Source organism: Aptenodytes patagonicus, chromosome 1 (genome assembly GCF_965638725.1).
Source record: "Aptenodytes patagonicus chromosome 1, bAptPat1.pri.cur, whole genome shotgun sequence".
Taxonomy (NCBI): Eukaryota; Metazoa; Chordata; class Aves; order Sphenisciformes; family Spheniscidae; genus Aptenodytes; species Aptenodytes patagonicus.
The window spans coordinates 62,738,869-62,750,086 of NC_134949.1; positions in this window are offsets into that span (position 1 = coordinate 62,738,869).

Genomic DNA, 11,218 nt, shown 5'->3' on the forward strand with positions numbered 1-11,218 from the left:
ACAGCGAATGCACAAGCAGTGGCATCCGCTACGAGCTCCCTTTGGTTTCACAGCAGCTTCTGCCTTGTGGTGCATGATTGGATTTAGGGGGGCAACTCCGGCAGAGCACAGGTTTCAGTTAAAAATCAAGGAAACCATTCACATCTTTGAAGTTAAGCACATGCTCCCATGCTATGCTGGGCTGTGAAGTGTTAGTATAGAGAGGGAGAGAAAAGCTAAAATGGTCAAATAGTCTTTTTGTGGAAGAGGGCACATCTCTCTTAACTGAAGAGGAGCTCGTCTACACCTGCAGCGAAATGGGCCCAGCAAACCCGTGGTGTAAAAAGTGTCACTTCTGCTTCCCACCCCCCCCCGAGGATGGCAACTGGGGACCCCTGGCAGCAGAAGCACTGCTGGCGATGAGGTGTCAGACCTTCAGCCGGTGCAGGTCACCAGGGCTAAGCTGGACTCAGGGAGCGCAGAGCAGCTGCAGCAGCGTAGAGTATTTGCATAGCGTCACCCAGACGCGTCAGTATAGCTTCCAGCTTGTTCCTGTGAGCTTAGCCAGCTGTCTTATCACTCAAGTGGATGTTAAAAGTTTTTGGAATAGAGCCCATGTCCACAAAGTTGACTGTTTAGATCTGAACGTATCCTTGGGAAACACCATTTCTGCGCACTGGCACTCATGTTTTGCTCAAGAACCGAGGCAGGAAGATACAAAAAGCTTTGAAGAGAAGGCATTAAGCTTTAAATAACGTGTTTTTTTTTCCCCCTCCCCTGCCTGAAAGCACGGGAGGGGGGAAGGACCCGAAGCGGCGGAGCTGCAGGGCTGGGGCCAGATTTGCTGGGCGAGAGCTCGCCCTGGCGGCCTGCAGGGAGCTTGTCCTTTCAAGAGATCACCCCTGCCAGGTCTTCACGTGCAAATGGCTGGGTTACATTTGTTGTTCCTGCTACTTTTAAGAAATATTTTATCATCGTCTTCTCCTTTTTGCATTGCCTTTATATGCTCATCCCCATAAAGAGACATTAAGGCTGGAAAGAGCCATTTCTCAAATATTTCAACTATTCTTCGCACATATGTATGTGTATATGCATGTATTTAAGTATTTCTTTAACTTTTTAGTAGGGAATTTTTTTTTTATTTTGTGGTTATACAAATTGCCACCCCCTTGCAAACATGTCATGACTCCTCTCTTCTTACGTCCCAGAAAGAAGCTCTTTGCGGTACTGCCAGAGAAGATTAATAGACAATCTTTCAGCAATGTTCATTTGTGTCAGGAGAAACACTCCTTATTCCTCCAGTCAGAGGCATCACAAGTAAACTGCAGTAGCCTGTGAACTCTAGACCTGTTGACTGTACAGAAACGAGTCCCAGGATCTCAGTGAATAGCTGGAGGTATAATGTATTTGTTATCTCTGGCTTTTGTTTCTTATAAGTTAGGTCAAACCTAACCTACCAGGAAAATAGAGAGCAAAAGAATGTTAATTAGAAAAATATATTTAAGCTTTCTCAGGGTAAGGCAAAATACTTTCTTTTGTAATTAATTTCATGAAATCCAGGTTTATATCAATGTAAAACCTGTGTACCAGTTGTATGTCCAAATGTATTTAAAAAGAAGGAAGATCCTTGTATTGGGACTGTGAAATGTACTTTAAGGATGAGACCACAATTTTTTCCTTACTAGACTTTGAATGATGATAGTCCATATTGACCAGGTAGATCCAAGTCTAGCCAGGAAATCATCTTGGCCAAGCCAGGCATACCTAGAGCACATGCCATGTGAGGACTAAGGCACAGGCCTGAGCTTAAATATAGCTCGGGAGCCAAAGGGTGTGAGGTGTGTGGGTGGAGGCACAGATAAGGCTTCTCACAGCTGTTCTCACAGGACTCTGGTCCAGGTTACACAGCTGTGCTATATCAGAGCATAGCTTGAACACTGGCAGCTGAAGGAGGTGGATGGATGGCAACGTTAACAAAGATTTTGTAGAGAAGAAAGGTTGCAGGCTGCTCAAGGTAGTTAGAGCCTCCTTGTGTGCCTAGGGTTTTTTGACTCTGAAATGATGTTTCCTGCTTTGAGTTAGGGGGTAGTGAGACACCCTGGCTTTTAGGTGTTCTAGCTATGCAGACAAGTATGAAATCTCTCTCCTTATTGCTACTATGGTGTGAATTCAGGAAACTCCAGTGACCCCTTGTATGTTCATCACTGTAGAAGTGCCAGATAGCACGAGCAGCTTGGTAAGTGAGCTACAGGATAACATAATGAAAAAGAAATGAAACATTGATCAGGATAAAGCTCTTTTTCTTTGGGGTATGTTACTCTTCTACACTGGACTTGGTTTCTTGGTTCTGGAGTACACTAGTCACAAAACTCCTTTTCTGCTCTTTTCTATGATGTTAGACCATCCTTTCTATTTCTGGGCCAAATGATTTAATTATTGCACGCAAAGTGGAACAGCTTTAACAGGGTTGAGTGAGAATATCTGTTGTTTGAATACTCAGGATTACATGCCCAGTTACTTTTCTGATGTGCTTTTAGCCTGGCATTTCTCAGTCATTGTAAGTGCTAACTCATTTGGCTCTCTGTTCCATCTCTTGGTGTACAAGTGTTTCATCCATAGCTGCCTTGCTATCCTTATGGTTTAGGAGCTTTTTTTCAGCCTTTGTGAAAAACGTGTGTTTCGTTTGGTGGCAAGGCTGTTGAAAATTGTTTCCTTGCCAGCATATGAGTCCTTCTGCAGATCTAATCCGGGATCGTCTATCTCTTGAATATTCTGTGTGAAGTAGGATGGGATATTTAATATGAGGAAGGGTGCATCTCCTAAGATAAATAGTGATGGTAGGATGAGAGTATCCTAGCTAGGTGATGAGTTGGCTGCGCAAACCTAGCTACAGGGTACAATACTGCTTAGACTATAGCTATGTGTTGAATAAAAGTTGTAAAAAAAAAAAGGTTTATGAGGGGGTTGTTTTTGTAAGCTATCTTTTATTCAGTTCTATCTGAAAGGTAGCAAGTCAGCATGTGGTTGTAACTCTCAGTACTTCTGAAAGCAAAATGATTTTTAGAGTGTATGAGAACTACTATGACAGATGGAAAAACTGTGCAGTTTTTCTTTGAGTCACAGGTAATTGTCAGCAATTTGATACTGATGGATGCTGTAATAAAGCCATTATACCTCTATGTTATTTATCCAGAGCTATGATACGGATTTGGAAGGTTGAATATAAAGAAGTAGTTTTGAGAATTTTATATAATAACGATTTTTTCCCCCCCTATTCATTCTGCTTGTATCCAACAGGTAACAGGTTGTGAAAACACCTGTAGGAATGATTATGTAACGAAAGCAGACGGTAATAAAATGTAGGATAGAAAAATAGACTTTGGATCTGACAAGATGCTGTGTAAGATAAAATGCTGTCATGCCTGAGTTAAGCTCATTAAAGCTATGGGGGAGAGCGGGGGAGTGTATCTTCTGTATTCTCCCAAAGAAGAGGAACAGTCAAAAGAGGCATGCTGAAATCTGTCATAGTAGTTTTGTACCAAATGATTCAGAAGTTCTCCGGCTACAAGACCTAGACACCTTTAAAGAAGTGAATGCTTCTTGCTATGAGTTTTTATTAATAGCGATACTAAATATACCATTGTTTTAAAGAAGCAGCAAAATGCAGTGGATGATGCGCTGAAATTATCAATCTTATGAAACTAATGAACTCTTCAAAAGGATTGGCAGTAGATTTTTAAGAGCGAATGTGTCTGTCTATAGCTTTAGGTTTTTCTGAGTAACTTGTGTTTTAAGAATGGTGTGTTAATAGGCTGTAATAGGTTTTAGTGTACATCTTGGAGTAGAATTTCAAACGGGCCCATTATCTGAATTTAGATCTATCAATAGGCATCCAGATTTTCAAAAGATATCAGGGCTTGGTTTTCCTTGCAGAAGTTTCCTCTTTATTTTTTATTATTTAAATCTTGTTTATGCTAATAACATTAAAACATACTTTCTTTCCTGACTAGTTAGCATTACAGTGTGAGAGTAGTCATGCTTTTCAGGCAAATGGTTGTGTAACTGGATGATAACTCGCGGATTTTCCAAAGCAAGAGCAATGGATGCTGGAGGAGGCTGCCAGAAACTGGAAGGAAAAAAATGTTACTGATCTGTATCATAGTTTTCCAAAGCCTCCAGAAGCAAGAAGAAAATATTTCTATACGTTTGCGATGATACATATGTATCATATCTATTTCTCTTTTAGTACATATGTCTTCAAAACAGACATACACCTATCAGCGTGCTGTTGCTGAACTCATTAGCTTTACTGAGAAAGAGTATGTATTAACCCAGAGATGGATACAGGTCAGAGTATTTATTTCTGCTACAAACCCGACAGTTGAACAGTGACGTGGGTGTCTGAGTCTGCCACAGCCTTGTGCACAGTGAACAGCATAAAGCACAACTCATGTTAGCAACGCTTCGTGAGGAGAGAAGGACTCACCATTTGGTCTGATTGCAGGACTGAGGCTTCCAACTTAATTTGTGATAAAATATGTTAAAAGGTGCTTAGGTCTGTTTGTTTTGCTTCCTTTCTTCCATTCTTGAAAGGGCAATGGAGACAGAAACACTGACCAGTCTTTTCCGATATGAATCGAAACTGTCTGGTCTTGTGCATCTCCAAAAAGTAGTAGGACTACATGGTTGGAGACCAATCCAATAGGTCTGGCATTAGAGAGTAAATTTTACTATTTATTTTCTCTGAATAAAGTATCTGTTTTCAAGGAAACTTCTATGAAGAGATGTTGCATTTTTTACAGTATATGTGTGCTCTATTCAGTTTGAAGCAATACTGTACACCCTTACATTGTCTCTTGGCTTTGAGATGTTCATGTTGTTTAAAAGAAGGTAAACCCACGTCTTTTTAAAGGCTTTTTTTGAATTATAGGCCCTGCCTCTAGTAACAGGAAATGTCACACAATCTTAATAAGCCTGTTTTCAGTTGGTTTTGACTTTGGCGAAGTTTCAGTATGTGGACTTGAAGGTTGTTACAACAGTTTTTTTTTCTTTGTTTTGAAGTTTCAAGTAGAGATTGTCGAGGAAAAAGTATAAATTGTTAATTAAACTATTCTTGTTTAGAACAGGGACTGGAAATGGGAGGCTGTGTCCTATGTGCTACAAATGTCCCTCTGAAAACCTGCTTGATTGTGGCTAAGTTGCAAGTCTCTGCAGAATTGTAGTTTGCACGTGCTCAACAGGGACTTGGCTAAATCTCCCTGAGGATGCCACTGTGCGAAGCCACAGTGAGCACAGTGGGCTGTGGTATGACATTCATACAAAGCTTGTATTCGTATCATGTTTCGATGTAACTTTATTTGATCAGTTAAGTTTATTCAGGCAAACAAACTGTCCATCAAAAATAATCCTTTTTTTAGAGCCAAAATTTCCTTTTGCTTGCTTGTGTTCAGAAAAAAAAAGTGGTTTTAGTAATTCAGTTCTTGTGGTGTATGGGGTTTTTTTATTATTAGGCTTTTTGGCCTGAGATTTTTTGGGCGTGAAGGATATTTCCCTTTTTGCTTCTATGCAAGTTACACTTTACATGGCAAGATCAATCTTTTAGTTGGAGGTCAAGGACAGCTGGCAGAGTTTTCAAGTCATCTCAAGAATAATAAAAAGTCAGGGCTATATATAAAGTGCTGAGCAATAAGTGACATATAATTATATGATCACCTCACCTAAATTTGTCTGTAAAAGAAATAATGTTTTATGATATGCTAAGAATTTGAAGCCTTATTAAAGTTTCATTAGTCTAAAGATTGACAGCTGTTCACCATTTTTCCCAAGCTCTTCAAATTTATTGTCAGTGTTATCTCTGCCTAGATGGGTGAGTGAAAACAACCCAATTCCCCAAGTACGGGAGGAATCCTGCCAGCTGATGGCTTACAGCTGCTGGTTTCTTGCCTGCTCGTAAACTCATTGAAAATAAGATCATAGGATGAGTGTTTACTGAGCTCTGGCTGGGTATAGTGGGGGGAAAAAACCCAGTCCTGCTTAGTCTCATGACATGATGTGACATGTTACGCTGGTAATCGAGTCAGTCATGTTGGGGGGGACAGTTCTAGTGACGGAGAGCCAAGATAGCAAATGCTATGACATCTTCTCTTTCTGCAGCCTTAAGATGAGGCATGCCTTGGGGAATGAATTTCCTAGCTCCTGCACTTGGAACTCCTTGGTGGTCACTTTTTGAGAGTGAAAGGGCAGCTTCAGCTGGTGTAACTCTGAGGACACTGGCCCATGCCTGCTCGTCTATGCAATCCAGAAATATTCTTTGCTCTTTGAACTATTCTAATTCAGATTGGTATAATATAGATGCCTGAGCTACCTTTCCAGTATTTCTGCCAGGACCAGAAGCAGTTTGGTGTGACACCACCAGGTTCTGTATAGGCTAATCTACTCCGCCCAGAGGCAGATATTTTGAATTGTTAGCTAGGAGCGGAATAAATTAGCCCATGGGAACTCTGGGCTGCTGCACCTGGATTAGTTTTCAGATGACTTGGAAGCAGTCCATGCCCTAGAGACCAGGGCAACCAATTTTTTTGCTAGATATATGTGGACCCTGCTTCCTGTGGAATGTCATTTGACCAGAGCTTGCTCCCTGGCCTTATTAGGTAGCAGAGCCAGAAAGATGTCCCTCCAGCAACTCCTGCTGGAGGGGGAAAAATGCCTGTGTTAAGCTGTGACCTGGTGCAAGTGCTGAATTTGATAGGTTCCGTGTGTCGTGTCCCCCCTCCCCTTCTGCCATGTTGGGGATGAATCATCAGGCACATATTGAAAGTGGGGATAGAAAATCCTCTGTTCTAGTGTAAGGCATGACAAAATCATGTCCTGACTCTTATAGGAGTGATACCTGTATTTTGGGATGGCCCTGGCCAAATCAAGGGTATGTATACACTTCTTTGGCCAGGTGTTTATGACATGTTTACAACGCAAAATTGAATTAAGATGTAGTTTCACGGGGTAGAACAGAGCCCATTGGACTTGTCTTAGTTCTGGATATTTTTTATAAGGGCTAAACAACCTTGTGCAAGAGCTAGTGGGAGTGGTTGAGCGCAGTGTCAGGCAGAGATGTCGAGGATGTGACCCGTCTTCCTTCCAGACAGTTTGGCTGTCTCTGTACTGTGTTTCTTTGCATTTCCTGTCCACTGTGAATTTAGGTAGAGACACACTTGACTGCATCTGCTTTGCCAGCATTATTATTTTGAAATCTGGTATAAAATAATTCAAGGTTGCTTATTTTTTACCTTGCAGAATCAGACTTCCCTTTGGACCAGATGCTGGTTAAGTGCTCACGTGTCACGTAACAGGTAGCATGTACTGTACTGGATGCCATTAACGGAGAAGCATGATGGGCTTCTAACTCCTCTGGTAAGTTTGCTCCTAAGTGGATATATAGTTCAAAATGTATTTCATGTAAAAAATTCATGTAAAAAAGGTTCATTTTTTTTTAATTGCCAGTTAATCTTCTACTCAATACAAGATTAGGCTGCAAAGCTAGGAAGTTGGGCAAAAGCAGTTACAAAACTTGCATCCCTATTTAGGTTTGCTTGATGTTACCGATTTTTTTTTTTAAGGCTGTATCCATAAGCACAAATTTCCTGTACCGTTCAGAATTGTATTAAAACATGTTCAGAGTTTTGGCAAGTTTTTAGGATGTCTGACGTAATGGCCAGAATAATGTACCAGAATTCACATGGCAAGGTGCCTGGATGGTAAAATTGTCCCACTTGGGTTACCAGGAAATCTCATAACTTGTTTGGATTAAACATTTTCTTTCGGGAGGAGGGACAGCTGACAAATGCTCACCAGGCAGAATTAAATAGTCAGAATCTTCTCTACCCGGTTCCAGTATGGTAGTGTAACATTTAAAGTATTTAGCTCTGGTTTATATTGGAGTTTGTTAGGAACAGTACAGAGACTAATGTTTCTGATTTCAATTGCTTTCTTTTTCTACTCTTGTTTTAACCATATATTAATATACTTAGGTAGCGTGCGCTTATATTCTTGCTTTTCCACATTGGATGTGGCAAATTAACTTCAAATGGTGTTAGTATTACCGCAACAGAAGTAAAGGAAGCAAATAAGTAGAATCATAGAATCATAGAATCATTGAGGTTGGAAAAGACCTCTAAGATCATCGAGTCCAACCGTCAACCCAACACCACCATGCCCACTAAACCATGTCCCTAAGCGCCTCATCTACACGTCTTTTAAATACCTCCAGGGATGGGGACTCCACCACTTCCCTGGGCAGCCTGTTCCAATGTTTCACCACTCTTTCAGTAAAGAAATTTTTCCTTACATCCAATCTAAACCTCCCCTGCCGCAACTTGAGGCCGTTTCCTCTCGTCCTATCGCTTGTTACTTCGGAGAAAAGACCAACACCCACCTCGCTACAACCTCCTTTCAGGTAGTTGTAGAGAGCGATGAGGTCTCCCCTCAGCCTCCTTTTCTGCAGGCTAGCTTGGAAAAAAGATTTTTCTCCAAATAGTTAAAGATACTTTTCCCAAATTGTTGCACATAAACACGGTTCCACTTATTTTTTTAATACCAAAATGAAAAACACATAAGAATTTAATGTATGCAAGAATTTTCCGTATGGAAATGTTTGTTGGTGGGAGAGGTACTGGCTGGCTAAAGGGACTGTAACAGGGTATGGTTTCAAAGAGGACTCAGGTCAATAATGGCTGAAAACTGTTACCAGCATCTGATGGTTCTGTGGCCTTCTAAAGCAAAATAATTTTTACAAATGCATTTAGGAAGATTTATGTAAGCAGGCAATATATTAAAGATGAAGAAAATAACATTCCTCGGAATCTTTTAAGGCAGTAAGAAAGATTTCTGATTCTTTCACAAGAAACTGTTTCTGTGTGGCTTTTGCCCATTCTCTGTCAGTCCAAGGTCATTCATCCCTGTAATAAACAACTCTGATACAATCTGTCAAATGGTTTTATTGCTTATGAAGCTGTTCTGTTTGGAACACTGCACCGCAGAAGCTGCAGTAAGACATTGTCAGCTTTCCTAGCGTTGAGTTTTAATTTCATTCAATGGGACTTTAATAAATTGTAGTATCTGTTAGCCCAATCTTAGGCTTTACTTGAAGGCTGTACTAGCTGATTAGAAATCCATCCCGCAGTCACTTAAGTGCAGGAGTGTCTTTATTAGCCAAGTGGTTTCTGAGGTGTTGAGCTCTCTCAGTAATCACAGATGTGAGGAAGAGCTGACAGGGCTGAGCAGGCTGCAGGGAGATTTGCATGTTTCCCCCATGTGAACAAAACTATGAAAAGCAAAGAAATTAGATAGTGGTGTAATTATAGGTCTAATTTGTCATGCATACTATATGTGAAACACTTAACAGGTTCTCAAAGGTGTTTTATGTATGCACATATGGAGATCACATGGCATCTATGTCCTGAGCCTTCAACTGTATTAATAGAGTTGATGTTTGTGAACTGAGGATAGTATGTAGTGTCTCTCTGAATTACTCCTGGTCACAAAATTCAGCCAAGTAAAACACTTAGTTCATAAGCATTATGTTTATCTTGAAAGAATTGTGTATATTATCCCCACTCAGACCCTAGTTAATCTCACAGGCCCTGAATAGTAGTCGGATGCCACATATAAATCAGGGTATGTAGTACGTACTTAACACAACTGCGTGCCTTTTTGGTTTTAGGTCCATGCTATCTCTTGCTCTATCCATGCAGTAAGACAGCCCTCTGAGATTCTTCTTTGAAGGATAATTCTTCTGTGAAGCTCTTTATTTGGGTGTGAGGTTTTTTTTTTTTTAAATTGCCAGCCATACCTAAACACCTTTCAGTTTTAGTTCGTACCAGATAAGTGTCATAGGTGTGGTCAATTCTGACAATAACATGAGGGAAAGTCTGGGTTCTTTTGTGCATTGTGTAAAGTATTGGATACATCTTTTCTAGTCATCTTGCAGCTAGGGTCATTTGGACTGATCTGATTTAAGAACAGACATTTAAAGTTACGTTAGCCTGTAGGATTATATTTCATGTTAACTGCAATTTTAGAAAAAATGTTGTAGGTTGACTTCCTCTACTTCTGTATATCCCATTCTGTTTAAATAAAAACTGATACAACTTTTGGAAGGAGTGTATCTTCATCTATCTTCTATGGACCCCAAATAAAGACAAATGAATTTCTATGTGTGCTCCTTCATGCCAGTTTACATTACCACATATTTTCCAGTATCCGAGTCATTACTCGGAGACCAGCAGACACGGGAAAGGACCGAGCTGTCTGAAGTTGTTGTTTAACAGCTTATTTTTAAACACCACTACCTCAGGTTTTAGTTCTGTCTCTAGTCTTGCTGCCAACACTTAGGGATTACTTTGTGTGAATAACCCACTGGCCTAACAGGCCTTCATATTGAAGGAAACGCCCCATGAAAGTTGCTCTAGCTAACAGAATTACATAAAGGAAACAACTTTTCTTCTTATTTGTATCGCATACATCAAGCACATGCTAGCATTACAAAAGCATGTTGTCTGAAGTGCAGGGAGAATGATCTTTGGAAGCACTGGGTCTAGACACTCAAGCACACATCTCTTTTTATAGGTTAGTCCCGGCTGTCTGGGGAGCTAACCGCAGGCTGTCTGCAGCAAAAACAGGGGTTTCTACCCACAATAGTGGTTTTCACATTCAAGGTCCTGTCTTGCACGTGCTTGCAGAAGAAATAGAAGTACTACCATTCTAGTTTGATAGTATAAAAAATAAATGAATGTGAAAGTTCAAAGCCTTCAGGTCTCAAGGGGTGAGTGACAGTGCTATAGAGCACTGTATTGTCTTTTTCCAGACTTCTATTAGAGCTAAGTTTTCTAACCTTACTGCTGGTGTCGCAATAAGGGAACATAAATCCCTGCCTCTGCAGTATTCTCTTACTGCTTACACCAGAACAGCAACACCTCCATTAACTGCTGGAAATGGCCTCTCCGTTACTGCTCCTTCTTGTATTATTCAGGGTGGTTCTTGTAACTCTTCCTTGAGAATGCCTCACCTACCGATGTGGCTATTGTTCACAATATTTATAGTCTTGGGACTTGGAGACCAGGCTAGGCTGTGTTCAGGAGAAGAACAATGTGCGTTTTTCTATTAATTTCAATTGAATTGCATGTGGGATTATTTAGCCCATAGGCTGGAGTGAAAAAGCTGTCCAGTTCTAATGCATTTTTGCTTT